The sequence below is a fragment of the Phascolarctos cinereus genome, unplaced genomic scaffold (genome assembly GCF_003287225.1).
Source record: "Phascolarctos cinereus isolate Bilbo 61053 unplaced genomic scaffold, phaCin_HiC Scaffold_726;HRSCAF=1367, whole genome shotgun sequence".
Lineage (NCBI taxonomy): Eukaryota > Metazoa > Chordata > Mammalia > Diprotodontia > Phascolarctidae > Phascolarctos > Phascolarctos cinereus.
This window is the reverse complement of record NW_027556098.1, coordinates 34,825,459-34,850,958: the sequence shown is the minus strand read 5'-3', so window position 1 is coordinate 34,850,958 and position 25,500 is coordinate 34,825,459. Positions and strand designations below refer to the sequence as shown.

The 25,500-nt window shown below is 38.4% G+C and overlaps 1 pseudogene; it reads left to right on the top strand.

Annotated features, from left to right (window-relative positions):
• The first annotated feature begins 1,373 nt into the window (after positions 1–1,373).
• On the top strand, positions 1,374–1,728 carry LOC110212852 (large ribosomal subunit protein eL34 pseudogene; annotated as a pseudogene).
• Positions 1,729–25,500: the final 23,772 nt, after the last annotated feature.

Genomic DNA, 25,500 nt, shown 5'->3' with positions numbered 1-25,500 from the left:
CCATGTGATCCAATGCAATGTCAAGATTTCTTGACAAAGGTCCTCAGAACTTTGGACCTTGTGCCCTGGGGAAGAGTTACTGAAAGTCATGGATAAGAGTCACATAAAATGAGAAATCATGGATGGATTTCAGTTGTTAGATGGATTATTCACAGGGATGCATCCATCAAAATACTGGGTGTCCCAAAAGTCTTAGAGCAGTTTTACGCTATAAAAGACTTAAAATGCTCTCAGACTTTTGGGACACTCTGTGTAGAAGATGTTACAGCCCTAGTGAGTCTCCTTTGTCGCTTGCCTTCTGGAATGGCTTAGCCTATGTAGTCAGGTTCCAACTGCATATCTTTTTGTACCCAGAAAAAAATATTTTATTTTGAGCTTCTTGGAGGAAAAGCACAATGTAAATGCCAACTTGAAATGCACTTTATGTCTTCCCAGTAACTGTTTGGTGTCCAGAACTAACTCAAGCACCTATGCATTCATTTTCTGAAATGGAAACTGGAAGAAATCTAAAATGAATTAGATGAAGAGCTTCTATCACAAGCCATCTTCACCTCAAGCTACTGCCAATGTTTTCAGGCAAAAGAGGTGTCTGTGATTTGTTATTTTTTTTTAATAGTCGGAATTTCCCAAAACATGTATTTTATTAGACATCAGATGAAAAGCAGTAAAAAAAAAAAGAGGGCTTGTGTGCCTACATGGACATAAACTTACATGCATATGAGTTTATATGAATCATTTCTCTTGCTACTTAGGGGAATTCCGCAGCTCGGTAATGCTTAGGTCTGTGCCAAACCAAAGAAGATGAATAATACTAATCTGACACCAGGAAAACTTTTTCCTTGGAGAAGGTCAGGTAAATGGCATAGCCTCTATTCTCTGAATCAAGGTTTCCCTATCGTGGAGAATTTAGCTCCCTTATTAACTCAGTCTCCATGGAGCTTCTCATGAGAAAAAGCACTCTTCTGATCAGTCACTCATAAGAAAGCAGTAAGGGGGGAATGAAAAGGAAAACAGTACAAAATAACTCTTGTAATAACTGCTTCTGGTTTTTTATCTCCTATATGCCAACATGTTTGTTGTTGTTACTGAGTTGTGATCAACTCTTTGTGACCCTATCTGAGGTTTTCTTGGCAAAGATAATGGAGTGGCTTGCCATTTCCTTTCCCAGTTCATTTTATAGATGAGCAAATTGAGGCGAACTGAGTTAAGTGACTTGCCCAGGGTCACACAGCTAATAATTGTTTGAGGCTGGATTTGAACTCAGGTCCCTTCCTTAACTCTCTGCAGTCTGGTTTCTAACCCCATCATTCAACTAAAATTACTCTCTTGAAATTTACCAATTCTTCCAGTGACAGACCTGACACAAATTAAAAATGGTTCTGTGTCTGACATATCGCCCTAGGTTGTCCTACAATACAGCTTCCAACAAAACTCAGCTATTGTGAACCCCAGGTAACAGAATTGTTTACTTTTATACCAAGAAAGTTGGAAAAGCACCAAAATCAGCCTGTGGTGTGTGCCCAGGAAGACTTTGAGGTGTTTGTGCAGTGAAACCTAAAGTTCTTATGAGGCTATCAAAGACCAAAAAAACATGTCAGCAGAGCTTATGGAGGCTCCACGTGTGCTAAATGTGTCCGTGACAAGATCAAGCATGCTTTCCTGATTGACCAGCAGAAAATTGTTGTGAAGGTGTTGAAGGCACAAGCACAGAGTCAAAAAAGTAAATAAAAAGGATATTTTTTTGAACAATAAAGAAAATTAAAGTGTGAAAAAAAGAAAAAGAAAATTATCAATGATCTCTTACTTGCCAAATATATTGGCTTTTTTCATCCTTTTTGACCCCTCTATAGTCTTTGACATTGTCATTCGCCCTCTTTCCCTTTGATATGCCCTTCTCTCTAGGTTTTCATTATAGTATTCTCTTCTGGTTCACCTTCTACTTGTCTGATTGTTCCTTCTCAGTCTCCTTTGCTGGGTCTTCATTCAGGTCATACCTGCTAAGTATGGGTGGACTCTCTCTTAAGCCCTCTTCTCTTCTCCCTCTACACTGTTTCACTTAGTGATCTCATCAGCTCCCATGGATTCAATGATGTGGAATTCTTTGATCTATTTCTCCAGCCCAGCACAGTTATTTGCATGCTGTCTCAGACCCTGTGGGATCCTTTAGGATACAGATTATTTCTGCCTTTTTTTTGGGGGGGGGGTATCTGTAGTGCTTAGCACAGTGCTTGCCATATACTAGTCACTTAATAAATGGTTGCTAACTTGACTATTTTACAGAGAAATGGAATCAGAGAAATTAAGTGATTTGCCCTAAGTGATGCAGAAAGTCAGCCAAGATCCAGTGTCCAAAGTCCAATGTCATGTTCCTTTCACTGAACAACTTCTGCTTTTCCCTTCTCTGTTTGTATTTTCTTTGGAGCTCCCTTCAGGCCATTTGTCATTCATACATGCCCATGAAGGGCATGGTTGAGGAATAGAGACATCATGTTCCTTCATATAAGAAGATGATGCTGACAACAGCATTCCTTTCCTGGGAGCCAACTTCCCTGGTAGCAGGACTTGTTTAATTGCCACCTCCTATAACCTCAAAGCATTTCTGGGAAGGCATCTTGATATCATTAGATGAAAGAGGCTAGATAAATACAAATGTTCACAACTCCATCCATGGAGCTTTCCCTTGGCTATCAAGAGCCCTCATCACACTTCTGGTAGCAGGACCCTAGCCACCAGAAAACAAATGAATATTTAGCTAATGAAGAGCTATGCAAAGCATGAGGGATAATCATATAGCTGAGAACCTGGGTTTGTGTTCTGGGCTCTGATACTTGCTATTATTGTGACCTTGGACAAATCAGTTCATTTCTCTGGGACCCAGTTTTATCATGTAGAAAATGAGAGAGTTGAATGAGATGCCCTCTGAGATTTCTTCTAAGATCCTGTTATTAGCCTACATAATTCCTTCCATTTCTAAATCTGTGACCTTGCCAAATGTTAAGGGAGACTTGCCCAAAGTCACATAGCTAATTCTCAGCAATACAATGATCCAAGACAATTACAAAGGACTCAGGATGAAAAATGCCATCTGCCTCCAGAGAAAGAACTGATGGAGTCGAAATGCAGATTGAAGCATACTATTTTTCACTTCATTTTTTATGTGTTTTTTCTTTTGATGTGTGTTTTCTTTCACAATATGACTAATACAGAAATGTTTTGCATGGTTGCATATGTATTACCTATGTCATATTGTTTACATCTTAGGAGGGGAGGGGGAGAGGGGAGGAGAGAATTTGGAACTCAAAAATTTTTTTAAATGAATGTTAAAAATTGTTTTTATATGTAGTTAAGAAAAAATAAAATATTATCTTTCTTAAAGTCACATACCTAGTAAGTACTCAAGACAGAACTCTTAATTCAGTTCTTCTAACTCCAAGCAAAATGTTTTTTTCCACTACACTGGCCAGATGAACCAGGCCAGCAAAGGAGACAAAGATATACTTGTCCACAAGGCAATGTTGTGTTATGAGCAGCTTTATTGCCCAGAGGATAGAACACTGGGCCCGGAATTAGGAAGCCCTGAGCCTAAATACAGCTTCGGAAACTTACTAACCATGTGACCCTGGGCAAGTAATTTCACCTCTGTTTGCCTCAATTTCCTCATTTGTAAAATGACAGAATTTAACCAGATGACCTCTAAAGGTCCCTTCCAATCCTAATATTCTATGAGTCCTCGTGTTCTTGCTTTTAGCACCTGGTTGATACCTCAAGAATCAGTCCTACAATCAGAGGAGACCTGCTTCTCCACAGTCAATTTAAACAGTGGAAAGAGGCCTGGATATGAAGTCACAGAATTCTAGTTGGAATCCTACTTAATCACCTTATAACTTTGGCCAAGTTGCTTCACCTCCCTAGGCCAGTTTCCTTATCCATAAAATAAGGAGGCAGGACTAGATGACCTCTGAATTCCTTTCCAGCTCTAACTTATGATCCTATGGTAAAATGAAACATTGGGTTGAATTCATGGCACATACTGAGCACCATACTGGGTGTGGTGGAAAGTTAAAAAATATTGAGGGGCTTACCTCATGGACACACATGAAAAATACTCCAAAGAAAGTAAATAAGCAAGGATAAAATCATAGAGTTGTGTAAAACAATTGTCAAGGCACATGAAGATTTCTGAGGTGAATGAAGTTAGTGAATGGGGTAAATTAGTAAATGGAGTTAGGGGATCAAGTTAACAAATGGAGTTGTTAAAGACTGGAGAAGCTTGGGAAAGCTGAGCACCAGAATCCACACTTTCAAACTGTGGTGCTGGAGAAGACTTTTGAGAGTCCCTTGGACAGCAAGGAGATCAAATCAGTCAATACTGAAGGAAATTAATTCAGGCTGTTCACTGGAAGGTCAAATACTGAAGCTGAAGCTTAAATACTTTGTCCACATAATGAGAAGACAGCACTCATTGGAAAAGACCCTGAGGGTGGGAAAGATTGAAGGTAAAAGGAAAAGGGGACAGCAGAGATGGATAGATAGTGTCACGGAACCAACAAACAAGAATCTGAACAGACTTTGAGAGAGAGTCGAGGATAGAAGGGCCTGGCTTGCTTTCTGGCTTGCTTTGGTCCACCAGGTTCGCCACAATTGAATGACTTAACAACAAGCAGTTTGGGAATGGGTTAGTCATGGAGGAAACAAGCTTTTAGAAACACTTTGAAGTAGTGGTGCCAAACTCAAATAGAAATGGAACTATACTACACTAATTATTAAGAATCCCTGCATGTTGACTAAGAAAACCACATTAACATTATTATAATTTTTTTTTTTTTGGCTAGGCAATGGGGTTAAGTGACTTGCCCAGGGCCACACAGCTAGTAAGTGTTACGCGTCTGAGGCTGGATTTGATCTCAGGTCCTCCTGACTCCAGGGCTGGTGCTCTATCCACTTCACCACCTAGCTGCCCCTTTACAATTACTTTTTAATCTGGTTCAAGCCAAACTCAATAGTGCAGCTGCCACATTGCCCTCGTGTGACATCTCTGCTTTAAAGGAGTAGAGAAAGAACTTAAGGAGCTCTACTTCCTCCCAGCTGGACCCAGAGAAAACTATGACTTCCGCTGAGTCTGTCTTCAGGGCCACTCTCTCCCCCTATGTGCAATCCCTCCTCCTTTCAGCACCTCGTCGTGCCCTGGGATCCCAGTGCCCTCATGATACCTCCCTTCTTGGCCAGGGCTTCTGTAGAGCTGTAGCCTCTAGGGTCTGGACTCCTGGCTCCAAGTGCTCCTGACTTTTCAATAGCCACACAGCCCGTTCCACTGTATAAGCTCCTGAGTCTCTGGGGACATATAATGGCAAGTGGCTGTACCTTCTGTAGTATTCTTCATTCATCTGGAGTCAGGATCTGGAATTCAAACACCCACAGTTAGGAAACTCCAGCATTACATTTCCAATCCATAGGCATTCTGACAGGGTGTGTCAGCTGTGCCTAAAGCAAACCCTGATTATTAAAAAAAAAAAAGGGGGGTGGGGGCTCTGCAGTTTAATTTAATCTCATGACTCACTCAGCTTGTTTTAAAGTATGTATTGTCATGTTATACTTAAGTTTAGTTAAGCTGAGCTTCCCTAGTTTGTTTGGTGGATAAAAACAATGACCTTTATTATGAAGCATTCAATAAATATTAGCCTTTTAAAAAAATTAATCAGATCTCCAAGGTTCCCACCCTAAGAATTGTGCTTGCGTTCCTATGCTCCAAATCCAGTCTCTGTCCTTTCTAATCCATCCTTCACACAGCTGCCAAAATGACCTTTCTAATGTCCAGGTTTGGCCATGCCACTTCCCTGTTCTAAAACCTTCCAGAGAATAACAGTCTATTGGATAAAACATGAATTCCTCAGACGTGCATTTAATGCCTTTCACAATGTGTCCCCAACCTACCTTTCCAGCTTTATGTAAGGGTGGTGGTAGAGTGTTGTTTTGTTTTCGCCTGTGTAGGTTATGTGCACCCACGTACATCTGCCTACATGTGGCTCACAGGGAGGCAAGAATAGATACTTTTAGCATCACCTCCTCCTACCCTTCTCCAAGGAAGTCTTTGATTTCCAGTAGGAAGGAGGGCAGAAGGTTGAGGTCAAAGGCTGGCCACTCTGCTCTACTTTCCTCTCCGTGAGGGGTCATTGAGTAATCATTCTCCACCATATAAAGCCTTGTCTGATCATCATGGCCAAGAGCATTCTCCTCCTTTTCCTTCTGCTCAAATTTTGCTAGAGAACCTTGTCTGGATCAATCCTCTGCCCATCACATTCCATCTTAAGCTCATGGGCTCACACATCTAGAACTGGAAGGAAGCTCAGAGGCCATGTAGAGCAGCCAACTCCCTCATTTAAAGGATGAGGAAACTGGGGCCTAGAGGGGTTAAGTGTCTTGTCCAGGAAGCAGAGCTGGAATTGGAACCAGGGTCCTCTAACTCCACATCCAGCTCTCTTTCTACCATTCTAGTTGAAACAGGAAATTTGCTGGTCACCTGATTATAGAAATGGTTCTCAGGCCATCAACCTGGTACGGATAGCAAGAAAGCAATGATTCACAGAATGTTCAAACTAAAAGGGAGCCTTAGAGGTCATCTTGTTCAATTCTCTAGTTTTACAGTTGAGGAAATGGAGGCACAGCAAGGTGAAGTGTGACTTTCCCAAGGTCACATAGGGAATAAGCTCCAGAGGTGAGATTTGAATTCAGGTCCTCTGAACCAGTCCCCTTTCTACTCTACCTTGATGCCTTCCTTAGCATAGTATTTGTTGAGTTATTTTTCAGTTCTGTCTGGCTCTTTGTGACCCCCATTTGGGGTTTTCTTGGCAAACATACTGGAGTGGTTTGCCATTTCCTTCTCCAAATCATTTTACAGATGAGGAAACTGAGGCAAACAGAGTTAAGTGACTTGCCCAAGGTCACATAACTAGTAAGTGTCTGAGGTCAGATTCGAACTCAGGAAGATGAGTCTTCCTGATTCCAGGACCAGTACTCTGTCTACTGTGCCACCTTAGATGCCCCGTAGCATAGTATACATGTCATATTGGATTATAAGCTTCCTGAGGGCAAGGACACTGTTGTTTTTATCTTTTTGTCCCCAATGTCCACCTATAGCAGGTACCTAAGAAACAAAGTTATTGAATTAAATTGAATTACTGAAGAAAGAAGTATACAATATACAAAAGGATATAGAACTTTGGAGTTAAGAAAGTTATGGGGGTTTTTCGTTTGTTTGCTTGCTTTTTCCTGGCGAGAAGCAAATGAACGTGATCCAGGTCACAGGCATTCCTTAGAATGAAATGACTTAGTCAGCTGGCTTTGACTCAGCCTACACTAAATTATTTAATTGTGGTATACACATCTCACCTTAAGTCAGACTTCCAGGCACAGTGCAAAACAAACAGAAAGGGACGATGCTCCTATTTCCTCTCAGGTGAACTGCTCTGCCATAGGTAGCATTTTGTTGTCTTGATTTGTTGTGCCGTGATGGAATATTCCATCCATTATTAACGCCATGGTGTGGGGGAAAGACAGGCTAACAGGATGAGAGAAGAAGTCAGGCCTGACATAAGAGTAACTGACATAGACTATTTCGAAACCTCATCTTCAGCTGTCGGTGATGATGCCAATGAGTTGACCAAGGACAGGAAGCCCAACCTGTCTGGTGGAGTAATCAGTATTTTCCTTTTGCATTCTGAGAGGCCAAAGGAGCTCAGCAATTAACTGTTGCCGGTGGAAATTATCTGGTGTTAAAGGCAGTTTATTGGCATTCTTCACGATGGTAGTTCAACCCTGTAATTTGTCTCACTGTGAAGCCATAAAATGTTAGCATTGGAAGACTTTGGACATCATCTACCACAACTTCATCATTTTACAAATGAAGAAATTGAGGCTCTGGGAAGTTGTGATTTTCAAAAATTAATTTTAATTTTAATTTTTCAAAAAAAAATTTTGATACATGTTTCAAGATCATAGGATCTCAGATTTAGACTTACAAGGGAACTCAGAGATTACCTAATACAACCCTCTCCCCATTTTTTTAATTTTTAATTTTTTTTTATTTTTAGGCAGTTGGGGTTAAGTGACTTGCCCAGGATCATACAGCTAGTAAGTGTCAAGTGTTTGGTCTGAGGCCGGATTTGAACTCAGGTCCTCCTGACTTCAGGGCTAGTACTCTATCCATTGCGTCACACACACCCCATTTTTTAACAGATAAAGAAACCGAGGCTTAGGAAGATTAAGTGATTTTTTTTAATTTAAAAAAAAGTCACAGGATCACAGAATCATGGGAATACAGCCTTAGAACTGGAAGAGGTTTTAAAAGTCATTAAGTCTTAACTCCCTCATTTTGTAAATGAAGAAACTGGGACATAAAGAGGTTAAGTGATGTCTTTCTGGCATTGCTTTGTTTTTTGTGTTTTTGTTTTTAAACTTCACCATCCTTTCCAAATGATTCTCTTCTTCCTCATAATAGACACCTCCCTTGTAACAAGGCAGCCAGAGGGTGCAGAGACACCTAGGTGGCTCAATGGATAGTCAGGAAGACCCGAGTTCAAATTTGCCCTCGCTGTGTGACCCTAGAAATGTTATCCTTTGTCTTCTTCAGTTTCTCTAATGTGAAGTGGGGATAATACTAGCACCTACCTAACAGTGTTGTTATAAGGATCAAATGGGATGATATTTGTAAAGTGTACACAGAAGAGGTGTCTCATAAATGATCGTTTCCTTCCTACTGAAGTATAGTTATAAAATGCTTTTCACTTTTTTGATGTCACATATTGACTAAAAAATACATGCCTCAAAGAATTGGATATCAAAGGAATGCTCATCAGTTTGGGGAACTGATGAAAAAGCTGTGAGGTATGATGGTGATAGAATACTCTTGTGCTGTAAGAAATGACAAGGAGAGGTGATTTCACAAAAACATGGGAAGACCTATATGAACTGATGCAAAGTGAAGTGAAAAGGACAGGAGGACCATTGTGCACCATTGTCCAAGACAATTCCAAAGGACTGATGATGAAAAAAAATGCTATTCTTCTCCAGAGAGATAACCAATGAGCTCTGAGTACAAATTGAAGCATAATTTTTTCACTTTCTTCAATTTTCTTGCTTTTTAAAAAAGGATGGCTAATATGGAAATGTGTTTTGCATGATTTCACATGTATAATTGATGTCATATTGCTTGCTTTCTCACTGGGTGCAAGAGGAGGTGAAAAAAAGGGAGAAAATTTTGAACTCAAAATTTTAAAAGAATGTCAAAAATAAATAAACGGACCAGAAGGAGCTCTCTCTACCCAGCGGAACAGCTGATAAATAGAAGTATGTATAGAAAGTTTTGTATAAAATACGTATTTGTGTCTAACGGTAGCCATCTCTAGAATGGGGAGGAGGGCAGAAAAAAAAGAAAAGAACAGAAAGCTACATCATAACTTTATTATATATTTAAAAGGAATAGCAAGTTGTACATAATAGATTTACAGTTTCATACGCAATTACCTTTTTATTCTATTATGTTACAGAAATGCTTGTCTTATTTCATAAATTAAAAATAAAATGAAAAAGTTTAGATGGCTAAAAAATAAATAAATAAATAAATAAATAAATAAATGATGAATTTTAAATGCATGGTTCATCCTGCATCCACTTGTTGTTTGTCCTTCATTTTCAAAGAGAGCCGAAGATGTCACAGGTGATATTTTAGCATTTAAATGAGGCAGAGTAGAACAGTCACCAGCCTCACTGTCTCTTCCAATCATCAAATACCACTTCTCTGCCGATAGTCAAGAGGCACAATTCACTATCAAGTTGTCCCAGCCTAGCTGACTCTCTGCAGTTATTTTCATGGTATTCTTTTTGTTTATGCTTAATCACTGGAAGGTGAAATGACCAACCGGGAGGCCAACTGGGAGATGATCCACAAAATGCTGTTTCTTGTCGCCTTTGACTATACTACAGAAATAACCCTGCCAAATTCCTTTTTTTAGCATCTCCAGGTAGACCCTGGGAGCCATCCTCTCATTAAACTGTGCCTTCCTTGCATCTTCTGGTTTCATCAATAGTGAGAATGGAAAATAGGGACAATAATAGCACCTATCACAGGGTTGTTGTGGAGATCAAATGAGGTAACGTTTATACAGCACTTTGTAAACCTTAGAGAGCTTTATAAATGGCTTTAGCATTACAACCACTGATTACTTTCTAATACAACTTCAGGTGATGAGGTCCTGAACTGTGATAAAGTCACAGGTGAATGATTGGAAAGGAGGAGACAGAGATAAGGTAAGATAGGTGGTGAAGGTAGAACCAACAACATTTGGCAGCTGACTGGATGTAGTTGGTGAAGGGAACTAATTAGTCAGGGATGACTACAAGTTTGGAAACCTGGAAAGATGGCCCTACTCATGAACAAAAGTGGAGAATTTTGGAGGAAGAGTGGATTTAAGGTAGAAGAGAATTAGTTCACTTACGGACATTTTGTATTTGAGATGCTTATGTGACACCTACTTTTGGAAGGCAGTTGGTGATATAGGGAGAAAAGGAGGTAGACATTGACACAGAAATGATAATTGAATCCATGAGACTTGATATGAAAGGGTATAGGGAAAAAAGAAAAGAGGAACCAGGACAGAGCTTTGGAAGAAAACCTGTAATTAGTGGATGGGACATGCATAATGATTCAGCAAAAGAGATGAGATGAGTAATGGGATAGGTAGGAGGAAAACTAGGAGAGAATAATGTCATGAAAACTCAGTGAGGAAAGAATATCCAAGAGTAAGGTGTGGTCAGATGCTAAAGAAAAGGCCATCAAGTTGGGCAATTAAGAGATAATTGATAACCTTGGAGAGAACAATTTCTTTTTTTAATTTTATTAATTTATTTTGATTTATCAACAATCACTTCCATATGCTTTTGAGTTTAAAATTTTTCTCCCCCTTCCTCCCCACCACCCTCAACCAAGATGGCGCACAATCTGATATAGGCTATACATTTACATTCCCATTAAACATATTTTCACATTAGTGATATTGTAAGTAAAAATTAAAACCAATAGGAGGAACCATCAGAAAGAAGAAACAAAACTCAACAGAATAGAAAAAAAAAGAGATAGCAATTCAACTTCCATAGTTCTTTCGTTGGATGTGGATAGCATTTTCCATCACGAGGCCTCTGGAGATGTCTTAGATCCTTGTATTGCTGAGAAGGGTTAAGTTTATCAATATTAGCCATCATACAACGTGGCTGTTATTGTGTACAACGTTCTCTTGGTTCTGCTCACTTCACTCAGTATCAGACCATACAAGTCTTTCCAGGTTTTTCTGAAGTTAGCCTGTTCATCATTTCTTTATAGCACAATAGTATTCCATTACATTCATATACCACAACTTGCTCAGCCATTCTCCAATTGGTAGGCATCCTCTCAATTTCCAATTCTTTGCCACCACAAAAAGAGCCGCTATGAATATTTTTGTACATTTGACCATTTTTATGATCTCTTTGGGATACAGCCCTAGAAGTGGTATTGCTGGGTCAAAGGGTATACACATTTTATAGCCTTTTGGGCATAGTTCCAAATTGTTCTCCAAAATGATTGGATCATTTCACAACTCCACCAACAATGCATTAGTGTTCCAATTTTCCCACATCTTCTCCAACATTTATCATTTTCCTGTTTTGTCATTTTGGCCAATCTGATAGATGTGATGTGGTACCTCAGAGTTGTTCTGATTTGCATTTCTCTAATCAATAATGATTTATAGCATTTTTTCATATGACTATAGATGGCTTTAATTTCTTCATCTGAGAACTGTCTGTTCATATCCTTTGACCATTTATCAATTGGGGAACGGCTTGTATTCTTATAAATTTGTCTTAATTCTCTATATATTTTAGAAATGAGGCCCTTATCATAGAGACTGATTGTAAAAATTCTTTCCCAAAAATTTTCTACCTTCCTTCTAGTCTTAGTTGCATTGGCTTTGTTTGTGCAAAAAACTTTTCAATTTAATGTAATCAAAATTATCCATTTTGCTTTTCATAAAGTGAGAACAATTTCAATTAAGTGGTGAGGTCAGAAACCAGACTGTGTTCTAAGTCTTTTTCAGTCTAGTTCCAACCTGTCTTTCTAAACTGATTTTACTTATAATCTTCCTCATATACTCCACATTCCAGTAAAACCGACTTATTTGTTTTTCCTTTTATATCTATCACCTGTGTCTTTGTATATTTGCACCGAAGGTAGTGAACACTCAATTCAAACTAAATAACAAATTATAGTGAACGAAGTCAACCCAGTTGTGTGACTTCCTCTAATGTCATTCAGCAACATGTGAGCAGGAATAGAGAAGGTAACCCAGGACTGAGGCTTTGCAAGGTATGAACGGCAATAGAAACAAGGGCAAGAAATTCAAGAGTAGGTTATATTTATGTTATATCTGAACTCATTAATTAAAGAGTTCAAACCGGGAGGGGAGGAAAGTGAGGCCAGAGCAAGAATAATGGGGAGGGGGAAAAAGGGAGAAGCAGAGTGACTGGAGGTCACAATAAATAATAATAATGGCTAGTATTCATCTTGGGCTTTACAACTTGCAAAGCACTGTACAGATATTACATGCCAGGCACTATCCTAAGTACTTTACACATATTATTTTATTTGATCCTCACAATACTATGAGGCAAGTACTTTTATCATCCTCAATTTGAAGATGAGGGAACTGAGTCATACAGAGTTCAAGTGACTTGCCTAGGGTCATTCAGATGATAAGTATCTGAGACCAGATTTGAATTCAGATTTTCCTGACTCGAGGTTCAGTGATCTATCCACTGCACTACCTAGGGGTCACTATAATAAAAATACAATAAACATAAGGAATAGATTTAGGAGTGGACAGGGGAAAAGGTAAAGATTAGGAGTTGAAAGAATAGGAGATTATGACCAGATAGAGGAATTTCAGAGTTCTGGATGACAGAAGTGGAGAAGTTATGGGTGATAGTGAGGCTATCACTTAGTGAGACTAAAGTGAAGGTCATAAAAGTTGAGGATGATGATGAATTAGAATCCCAGGGTATTTGAGTGGGTATCAGCATGTATGGTCACATCACTCCAAAGGATGGAGTAGAGAGGAAAATTGTGAACCTGGTACTGAACTCCTTGAGAAAGGAGGAATAATTCCCTGTGCCTTGGAGCATATACTTTCTGAATAAGTGAGACCAGTGAAGGAATCACTAGTAAATAGACATTCCCCAACAGGGAAAAAATGGTCAATATTTCTATGACGAATTTTTTTCTGTCTATGATAGTGAATCCTCAGTATTTGGATTCTAACATCAGAGTCCCTAATGTGCACATGCACACTTCATGAGAAAGTAGAAATGACATTAGACAAGTCAGATGGATTTGGACCAAATATACAAAGAGGAGGACCTTACCAGAGGCAGCAAAATTTTATGGACACTGAGGGATTCATTTTCAAGAAATCTAGGGGGAAAATACTATATGAGGAAAAAGCATGGAACATTTTCATTGCTAAATACTAACTATAATACTAATAACTACCACTTATACATAGGTTTATAAATTATGTCACCTAACCTCATTTGATCCTCACAATCCTGTGAGGTAGGTGGGGTTTTTTTCTTATTTTACAGATAAGGAAACTAAGGCAAATAGAGTTTTAAGTGACTTGCCCAGGATCACTCAGCTAATAAGTATTTGAGGCAGGATTCAAATTCAGGTCTTCCTGACTCCAAGCCCTGTATTCTATCCATTGTACCAATTAGCTGCCCCTAAAAATAAGGGACCTCTTTTGATCTGCAATTACTTATTACTAAATTACTTCTTTATAACTAAAATAAAATGCTATTTTAAATAATAACAAAATCATGGTGACAGGGAAAATATCAATAACTACTGATTGATAAGCCTACTTCCTTATCTTTATAATCTCTTTGTAAGAATAATTTATACACATATTGAAGCTATCCTTAATGAAGGTATGAAGAAAGAATAGGGCAGGTGTGGTAGACTATGCTCACACTGTACATATTACCTGAGTTTGATCAGGCGCTGTGAGTGATACAGACAAAATTTCAAGAGTAAAGTCCGTTGATCGGGGAACAGAGAGAATTAAAAGGTTCATGGGACTTAGAGGATGCTGCTGGACAGTAGCCCCTGCCACGTGGGCAGTTAGAGCATAAAGTCTTCTTTGTTTCATGCATAATGGAAAGCTTTGCACTGGTGACATAGTCCCTGGCATTTTCAGTAGCATATAAATGGCAGCTCTCCACTCCCATCCCTCCAGCCCACCTCCCAGCTGATGCAATGTTCCATTTTTTTTTAAGCAAAGAAACCCATTTATCCAAGTCAACAGCAAATCAGAAATCAGAGAAAGTATATATGTGTGTATATATAATATATGTATACATACACACACACATGTGTACATCTATATGTGTGTATAAAATGCACACATACATACATACACATGTACATATATACTTAGGAGAACACATACCAGACAACATAGAATGAAGGCATTCCCCCATTGGGATTCAGGTAACTCAACTCAATCAAGAGAGAGAATCCTAGATCTCACCCAAAATTTCCCAAAGTCTGTAGTGCAGTGAGCTGGGGGTGGGGACATAATGGATGCTGCTAGATCTTCCCATTTGGCTTCTCCTCAGAGTCTTCTTCTCCCTTCAGCATCCTGAGGTGGGGTTGGCAGTGTCCACCTTTTCTCTTGAAGCTTGAAACCAGAAGCATTCAAAGTAACTACCATGCCCAAAGAGACCTGAAGAGTTGAAATCAAAGAACCCAGAGAAGAGACTGAAGAGAGCCCTAGAGTTCTCTCTCCCTCCACACCAACTTACACAGGTGCAGGGCATTGATTTCCACCAATAAAAAGAGTTTTGGGGACATTCTTCCTCTGGACCTAAAGTCTTTACAATCCCTTGCAAAGATTAGCAGGGGGAAGTCCAAAACCTGAAACTACACAGTATAATACAAAACAAGTGTTATCACTTAAAAATTATAAGGGTGATTTCCTGGCATCCCAAGTAAAAAAGCCTTTGGTACTGTTGAAACTAAAATAAAACAAATGAACACTAACAGCACACGTGGTAGACATGGTACTATACTGAGAATCATCTAGGATACTACAGTGACAACAGGCCTGCCACGTTCAGGACACAACATGCTCTCATTTCAAAAGTACACGTATATCCATATTACACAGCAATCGATCAAAAGCACTAAGTATGGCTAACTAAAAAAGTAAAGGTATTTAGCTGCAGTGACAACTCAAAATTGAGGCTGCGTTCAACACCACGAGATGGTTGATCCCATAGAGAAAAAGGGAGACACGGTGACATCTTGCTGCTGGACTGAACCAGAACCAGAAATAGCCTTGCCCTGTATCTGATAACTGTATCCTTATAAGCTGAATAAACTTTCCTCTATTTCCCTGGCCTATGGTCATATCACCCAGATACAACTTGAAGTTAGGATGACTGGGCAGCCACCCCACTAGGCTTTTGAAAATTATATTCAAAAACAGACCAAATCTTTTTAATCACACAGTTGATTGAAAGGTACAGAGAATACAGGACAGCTAGGTGGCACAGTGGATAGAGCGCCAGAAAGCACCTGGAGCACTTGGAGCTGAGTTCAAATCTGTCTTCAGATATTTTCTAGCTGTGTGACCCTGGGCAAGTCACTTAACCCTGTTTGCCTCAGTTTCCTCATCTATAAAATGAGCTGAAGAAGGAAATGGTAAGCCACTCCAGTATCTTTGCCAAGAAAACCCCAAATGGGATCACAAAGAGTTGGACATGACTGAAACATCTGAACAACAACAACAGAAAATACTAGATCCTGCTGCGCTCACTCATTGTTGACTTTAAAGAAAAAGCATTTGAATCAGTAAAGCAAAATTCTTCCCTCCAACAGAGTGTCTCCTATTGATGTTAAAATCATCCAATATTCTTTTTTTTTTTTTGACTAGGTAATAGAGTTAAGTGACTTGCCCAGGTCACACAGCTAGTAAGTGTTTTGTGTCTGAGGCAAGATTTGAATTCAGGTCCTCCTGACTTCAGGGCCATTGCTCCATCCACTGTACCACCTACCTGCCCCCAATATTCTTTTAAAGATCCAGCAACAGACTTGGTTCATCCTACCCTCTGATAATTAATATTGATTACAGAGTCGTGGACCAGGGTGATGCAGGCTCATCAAAGGTGCTCACCACTGTCATGGAGAATATCCAGTATAGAGTCCAGGTAGAAGACAGAATTCCCATGGAAAGTCAACTCTTCCAGATGTTTGTTTTGTTACATTTTGCTGATTGTACCAAGTTCTGGAACATTGCAGAATTTCTTAAATGAGCTTCATAATCATTCAAAAGAAGTTGGCTATCAATCTATACAGGAAAAACCAAGTGGATAAAGAATGCCTATTATCCAGACCATGATATGCAGTTGTATGTAGAACCCATATCAGCACAGAGATCTTGGACACTCTAGATGGATAGTAAGCTGAGCCCAGAACTGAACAGGAGAAAAAGAGTAGGTTGGATTGCATTCTGAAGAACTGATTAGTGCTTTCAATGCCTTTACATTTCTCTCTGAAACAAAATAACCTCTTTTAAATCTTTAGCTTGTTTTTTTTTTAAAATAAATTTTATTGCTATCCACGTCCAAAGAAAGAACTATGAAAGTTGAATCGCTATCATTTTTTTCTCTTCTGTTGAGTTTTGTTTACTCTTTCTGATGGTTCCTCCTATTGGTTTTAATTTTTACTTACAACACCACTAATGTGAAAATATGTTTAATAGGAATGTAAATGTATAGCCTATATCAGATTGTGCGCCATCTTGGGAAGGGTGGTGGGGAGGAAGGGGGAGAAAAATTTTAAATTCAAAAGCGTATGGAAGTGATTGTTGAAAAATCAAAATAAATTAATAAAATTAAAAAAAAAAAAGTTTGGCTGTACAGACTCAGTGTCACAAAGTCAATAAAGACTGAGTCCTGACAGCAAGTTCTGGACCATTTCATGGTTGGCCTTAGTCAGGGGTTAAAGGACAGTGAAAAAGTCAAAGGACCTTGACCTAGAATTAGACTCAATTCAATTCAATCAACATTTATTGCATACCTACTATATGTCAGATATACCATTTACTTATTTAAATCTTACCTGTAGCATGCTTTTATTAACTACTTTCCTATGTTTCCCTGTTGAATAATTAAAGCAAAGTGTCATTTGACCCAAAATAAATAAATTTTATTAATATCTTTTGGTTTTACATCAACCCCCACCCCTGCCCTGACAGCCATTCCTCAAAACAAATTTTTTTTAATCAAGAAAGAAAAAGAACAGAAAAAAATCCCCAGAAAAACCAATAAATATGTAGAAAACAATATGACAGTATATGCAATCCACACCCTTATCCTCCCATCTCTGCGAAAGAGTGTGGGCAATTGTTTTCTCATATCTCTTCTTTGGGGCCAGGGTTATTCTTTGTAATTTTGCAATTTTCATTTTTGACTGTTTTATTGTTATTTTTCTTTCTATTCACATTGTTGTAGTCACTGTGTATATTGTCTTTTTGGCTCTGCTTACCTCACTTTGAATTAGTTCATGTAAGGCTTTCTATGTTTCTCTGTATTCATCATATTTATTGTTTCTCTCAGCACAGTATATTCCATTACATTCACGGACCACAATTTGTTTAGCCATTCCTCAGTCAATGGGTATCTTTTTTGTTTCTAGTTCTTTGATATCACAAAAAGTTCTGGTAAGATACCCTGATGTATACAGAACATTTCTTGTTGTCAGTGTTCTCCTTTGGGTACAGAGCTAGCTGTGAAATCTCTGGGTCAAGGAGTATGGGTGTTTTCACCCCTTTATTACATAATTGCAAATTGCTTTCAATGAATAGTTGTAAGAATTCACAGCTCTAACAACAATTCACTAGTGTCCTGGTCATTCTACACCTCCACCCCCCAATATTTACTATTCTCATCTTTTGTGATCATTTTGGCAATTTGATGGGTATAAGGTGAAACTTCAGAGTTGTTTTGATTTGCATTTCTTTCATATCAGTGCTTTGGATCATTCTTTCATAGGATTCTTAATAGTTTGCAATTCTTTTAAGAACTATTTGTTCATATGCCCAAGAGCTATCAAATTGCGCATACCCTTTGATCCAGCAATACCACTACTAAGTCTGTATCCCAAAGAGATCATAAAAAAAGGGAAAAGGACCCACATGTTACAAAAATATTCATAGCAGCTCTTTTTGTGGTGGCAAAGAACTGGAAATTGAAGAAATGCCCATCAGTTGGGGAATGGCTGAAGTTATGGTATATGGATGTAATGGAATACTATTGTGCTGTAAGAAATGATGAGCAGGCAGATTTCAGAAAAACCTGGAAAGACTTACATGAACTAATGCTGAGTGAAGTGAGCAGAACCAGGAGATGTGCAATGATCACTTTGATAGACTTAGCTCTTCTCAGCAATCCAATGATCTAAGACAATTCCAAAACACTCATGATGGAAAATGCTATCCACATCCAAAGAAAGAACTATGGAGTCTGAATGCAGATCAAAGCAAACTATTTTCATCTTTTTAAAAAAATTTTGTTTTTCTTTCTCTTGGTTTTTCTCTTTTGTTCTGATTCTTCTTTCACAACATGACTTGTTGAGGGCTTGCACTGATGGGTTTGAGGATTTAGGGCAGTCCGGGTTTTACCTTCAGCTTGTTCTAAAATCTAAGAGCCATTTAAATCAGAACATAGGCTCTCCCACCGCTCCCTTGAGCTGCCTTTCCCTTGAGAACAGAAGGGCCTTGAAAGATAACCGGAAAGCAAGGAGACGACTCTGGGGGGGACTCCCGCAAGTTGCCATTCCCATGAGAAAAATTATTATTGATACTTTTGCCTTTTCCACTCTAGGTGCTGTTCTCACAAATGGGATATAAAAACCCTAGCCCTCAGATCAATAAACAGAGCTTGTTCTTTACTTGCGACCTCCTGGTCTGCATATCTTTTTATCTGTCTTATACTCACCAGCATTAAACACAGTAGTGGACACAGGTGTCAGCGACAGTGACTAATGTAGAAATACAAGTAATATGATTGTGCATATCAGATTGCTTACCATCTTGGGGAGGTAAGAGGAGAAGGAGAAAAAAGTTTGGAACTCAAAATCTTATAAAAGTGAAAACTTTCTTTACATGTAATTGGAAAAAAATAAAATGCTATTAAAAAAAGAAAAAAAAGAATTCTTTGTTCAAATCATTTGATCACATATATTAGGAAATGTGTTTTGATTATATACATATACACATACAACTATATATACATACATATAACTACGTATATACATATATAGTCACATATATACACACATATGTGTGTATGTATCTCTGTTAGCTTTTTATATGTCATGAATACCAAACCTTTACCAAAGAAATTTGATGCAAAGGTTTTTTTCCTTCAGTCAACTATTTCCATTTTTTATCTTAGATACATTAAGTTTATTTGTGCAAAAGCTTTTCAATTTAATATAATCAAAATTATTTGTTTTATCCTTTTAATTGCCTCAATCTCTTGTTTAAGAAATAATCTCCTACCCAGAGATATGAAAAAAATCTGATCTGCTTCTCTTCTATTTTTTATGGTATGATTTTTAATTTTCAGGTCATGTGTCCATTTCGAATTTATTGTAGAATATGGTGTAAGATGTTTGTCTAAGCCTAAATTCTTCTACACTGCTTTCAAGTTTTCCCAATAGTTTTTTTGTTAATAAAATAGGGAGTTCTTTCACAACTAATCCATGTTTTCAGATTTATCAAACATTGGGTTATTGAGTTTTATTATTTATGATTTTCCCTCATCTAGTCTGCCTTCTGATATATTTTTCTATTTTTGTAAACCAATGTCAAATGGTTTTGATGATTTATATTTTTTAATATAGTTTGATGTCTGGAAATACAATTCTACCTTTCACTCCTACCTTTTTTAATATATTTGATATTATAGATCTTTTGTTCCCGCAAATTAATTTTGTTTTTTAACAAGTTCTATAAAGAATCCCTACAGTAGTTTGATTAGCATAGCATTAAAACTATAAATTAATTTGATAATTTTGTCATTTTTATTATAATGGCCCAGCCATGAACACTACGTTCTTTATTCTTCAACTATTTCTTTATTTTTTTAAGGAACACTTTGTAATTAAATCTATATAAGTGTTAAGTGTGCTTTGGTAGATTGACTCCTGAATATTTTATGAATTTTGTAGTTATTTTGAATAAACAGGCACTTCTAAAATACCATATTCTTTCAAGTTTGTTGTTTTGAATCATAGAATACCACCATCTCTGAGGAATCAAAATTTTGTGTCATCCTACAGGCAATAGAAAAATGCATGCACACTTAAATAAACCATAACTTATTATCAAGGACAAATTGTTGGTAAATTGACATGTAATAGATATTATCAAAGAGATATATTGCCAAAAAAAAGGGGATGGATCAGTCATGCAGTGACAGCACGAGATGACAGATGGACAGCTCCAGTGTGGCATGTTGGTAACTCCATGTGCCCTGGGCACTTTCACTGGCTCTTTTCCATAACTGGAATGCTCTCCCTGACCATGTCCATCTCCTGTCTTCCACAGCTTCCTTCAAGTCCCAGCTAAAATCCCACCTCCTGCAGGAAACATTTACTGGTCCCCTATAATTCTAGTACCTTCCCTCTGTTGATTATTTCCAATTTAACCTACATTTGTCTTGTTGGTATATAATTTCTGGCATGTTGTCTCTCCCATTAGCCTGTGAGCTTTGTGAGAGCAGAGAATGTCTTTTTGTCTCCTTTTTATCCCTGGCACTTAGAACAGTGTCCAGTACATAACATAGTTGGTATTTAATAAATATTAATTGACTGACTGACTAGTTAACTAATTGGAAGGAGACAGAGAGAAATAAGGCTTTCTAGATCTGGAAAAAGGAGTATTAGGGAGTAGCCTGGGGGAAAAAAAAGTAGATGGAAGAATAGTTTGATAGAACAAATAATGTCCCTCCTCCAGCTTCTAGGCTTTTACCCCTGGATGTTGACAGCTGTGTGACCCTGGTAAGTCATTTAACTGCTCTCAGCCTCAATTTCCTCAGCTGTAAAATGGGGATGATAATAGCACCTACCTCACAGGGTTATTGTGAGGATCAAATGAGATAATATTTGTAAAGTGCCTAGCACATAGCAAGTGCTTATTCCCTTTAGAATGCTTTTAGAGTCCTTAACCTAGACTCCACAAAGAGATTTGGAGGGGTGGTCTGAGAACTGGTTTTTAATATTTTGATAACTGTGTCAATTTTAACTGGTTTTCTTTGTAAGCTCATGTATTTTATTTTATGTATTTTGAAATGTTATTTTGAGTAGGGGTCCATAAGCTTCATTAGATTGCCAAAGGGTTCCATGACACAAAAAAATGGTTAAAAACCCCTCCTATAGTGTGGTACAAAGAAAAGATAAAGTTGAATCTGAAGCCAGGTTGGAGCTAAGGTCAAAGCATGCATCTGGCACTTAGAAGCCATATGACTTTGCTTTGGGTGGATCCCTGTTCTTGGAGTATCAGTCTCCTCATCTGTAAAATAAGGATAATAACAGCTTATTGTCTTGAGTCAAATGAGTTACTAAGTGCAAAGTGCTTTGTAAACCTTAAAGTACCATATAAATGTCAGTTACTAGTATGTCTGTTTTATCACCTTCATGAACAATTTGAAATGTTGGCAAATCCAGATCTCAAGGCCTCTGAAACTGACCAATGTATTCTCCAATCTTCCAGTGACCTCACAATTCCAGCACTTTTCCATAGTACATAGAAACCTGAGAATTATAGGTGACTGCTTATGGAAACAGGCATCCCGGACAGCCTTCCCTGTTTTTTTTTTTAGAACTCTTAGTCTCTTAACCTTATTCAAAAGCCCTCATAATCTGCCCTCTCCCACCTTTCTAGTCCTCTTGCACCTTATTCGCCACTAGGTACTCTGTAATCCAGTGACCCTGACCTTGCTGATCCTTGCACAAGACACTCCATCTCTTGACCCCCGACATTTTCATCGGTTGTCCTCTATACCTGGAATATTCTCTCTCCTCATTTCTGCCTCCTGGTTTGTCTGGTTGTTGTTTTTCCAGCTAAAATCTCGCCTTCCACGCAAGCCTTTCCTGATTGCCCTTAATTCTAGTGCCTTATTAGATCATGAGCACCTCAAGGGCAGGGACTGACTTTTACCTTTCTTTGTATCCTCAGCACTTAGCTCTGGGCCTGGCACATGGTAGGCACTTAATAAATACTTATTGACTGCCTTCCTTTGGGTTAATTATTTCCAAATTATCCCATATAATTTGTTTGTACATAGCTGTTTACATATTATCTCTCCCACTAGACTGTGAGCTTCTTGAGAGCAGGGACTGTCTTTTGCTTTCTTTCTATCCCCCAGTGCTTAACACTGGCATGTAATGGACGGTAAATAAAAGCTTGTTAACTGATTGACCTTGTTGAACATCTACTTTTTCACTGAAAATACAGATACACTTGTCATTTCCAAATATTCTGGAAAGATCCTGGCAAAGGAACCTCATAGCTGTCACATACAACTATGTCACTTATAACCTGTATCTCCTGCTGGAGAGTAAAATGCTCACAGTCTCTTGAATGCAAATATCCCTTCTTTAGGGATAGCAGAGAACTCAGCTAGTTTAATTCAGATGGATGTACTGCAGCTCTTGCTAAATCTGACCATAGCTTTCATGGAGACCAAACATCTACATACTTCTTAACCTTAAACTGTCTCTTCCTTGTGCTCACTTCCCTGACTTTTCCCACATGTTTTTTCACTACTTAATTTAGTTCCTCCTACATCACCACCCCCCTTTCCTTAAAAGCCAGGTAGAAATACTGCTGCCACCAGCCACTGCTGTCCTGTTCAGTTGTTTTAGTCATGTCTGACTCTTCATGACCCTATTTGGGGTTTTCTTGGCAACGATACTGGAGTGGTTTGCCATTTCCTTCTTCAGTTCATTTTACACAGGAGGAAATCAAGGCAAACAGGGTTAAGTGACTTACCCAGGGTCACACAGCTAGTGTCACGTTTGAACTCAGGAAGATGAGTCTTCCTGACTCCAGACTGGGCACTCCATCCACTGTACCACCTAGCTGCCCTCCCTAATATCCTAGAACCTGTACAAATGTAAAGAGATGTCAGAATCCAAAAATAAACTCACAAAAACCTCTTATCCTTTGGCAGTGACACAAAGATCCTAACTGGTTAATGTTTGCAAAATACTATGTCACATTACTGAATACAAAGCATTGTATAAGTTCAAAGTATTTTTTAATTATCATGATTATTACTATGATTTATTAAACTTTACCATAAATTTCCTCACAGTAGGATGAGGTCAGTATTTTTTAAGAGCAGGAGAGAAGCATAGGTTGTGTATATATAAATGAGGCTCTGTGTATGGTCAATTTTATAGGACAAAGACTAGCTGAAGACAGGTGAGTCTAAAGGCAAAATAGAGGAGGAAAAAATATTTGAACTTATTGACGACTAAAAATTCTGTGTGTGGTCCTGTTGATCTCCCATTTGTGACTGGTCTCAAACTTTCATAGGGAAAATGGAAGAAATGAAAAATCTCTTGAAACTATGGGCTGCTGTAAGGGAAATTCTGAATCCTAAAATATTGACTGTGTGCTTCTTTCCTATGGTGGAAATGGCAATAAAAATGAAGCTGAATCTGGGTTAGAGGGATGGGGTAGAGATGAGAGACAGAGACAAAGAGACCAGGGCAGGGGAAGAGGGAGAAAGGGAGGACAAGGGAGAGAGGAAGAAGAGGGGAGAGAAAGGGAGAATAAAGGGAAAGGAAGAGGGAAAGGAAGGGAACGAGAGACAGAGACAGAGACAGAGAAAATGTGCAAAATGGGAGAATGAGGACAAAAATATGTGTGATGATGGCAGCATCAGCATTAGACTGAACATGGAATTTGCTTTTCTGAAAAAAGATGAGATATTTTATATATGGCCAAGGTAGAAGTTTGTTTTGCTAGATTATGCGTATTTGTTAAAAGAGTTTTGTTTTTCTTTTTCTCCCAATGGGGGGAGGTGGGAGGGAGAAAAGATGGAATTTTTTTCATTGAAAAAATTTTAAACATTAATTTAAAAAACTAAATTAAAAAAATAATAAGAGATAAAGGAGGAATACAAAGATGGGTGAGTCATGTTGCTGCTACTTCCCTAAAATTAGCACACCCAAGTGGAAGGTGTTGGGACAAGGACTCACTTTCTCCAGAAGAGATAGAGGCAGAGATATGAGACCAGGATGAGCTGCGCCCTCTAGAAACTTAGCCATACTCAATGCCTGTATAATGATGGTGATGATGGTGATAGGAGAAGAAAGCAGGTCCTCTAAATGAACAAACTTCAGAAGCCACTTACCAGAGTCAGTTTGATATGTTTTTTTTCCTAGGACAATATGGCATTAGTTTAGACTCTGCTCCGGAAGAAGTATGAAGTCTTTCCCTCTACTTGATATATTTCAAGAAAAGGCATCATGTCTATTCTCAGCCCTTGAGAATGACAGCATCTTTTGAGAGCCAGCAAAGGTTTCCTCAGCCAGATGAAGGGGGGGCTCATACTAATGTGTGAATCACTTGGCTAATATTTTGTATGAATATGCTGAGCATGGCACTTCGAAAAGGGCCAGAGGATCGAGATTTGCATACCAGCTCTGCTACTTAATACCCACTTGGTCATAGGCAAGCCATTTAACTTTTTTTGTGCCTCAATTTCCTCATCTTTAAAATTAAGAGGCTAGAACAGAAACCTCTAAAGTCTCTTCCAAAGCCTATGTGATTTCTTCCTTTTTCCTTATAAGGCTCTTTATTCTACTCTCATTAACAATTAACAATACTGTACTGCTATTCACTTCCACTTCCAGGAAAATGGGGAGATGGGGTCATTCATATGTTGGTCATTATTTCCCTGATACCTACCTCTACTTAGCATTCAAAAAGTGGTTTCCAGGATCAGGGAGGTAGGTATGTATTAACTGATTAATCATCAAAGATCTGGACAAATAATCTGCTTAATGGTTATTATACACCATTATAATCTTCACTTGAGATAATCACCTCTTATGACAGATATTTTTTACCTAACCTGGAAAATCAAGCAAAGGGGATTGTACTGCTAAGCATTTTTGTGTCTTGTCTTCCTTCTTTCCTCCCTTTCTTTCTTTTCTTTCCTTCCTTCTTCCTTTACTCCCTTCTTTCCTTCCTTCCTTCCTTTTCCTTCCTTCCTTCCTCTTCCTTCCTTCCTTTCTTCCTTCCTTCCTTCCTTCCCTTCCCTTCCCTTCCTTTTCTTTCTTCCTTTCTATTGTTAGCAGGTACTCAATCTAACAAAATTAGATTTCACTAA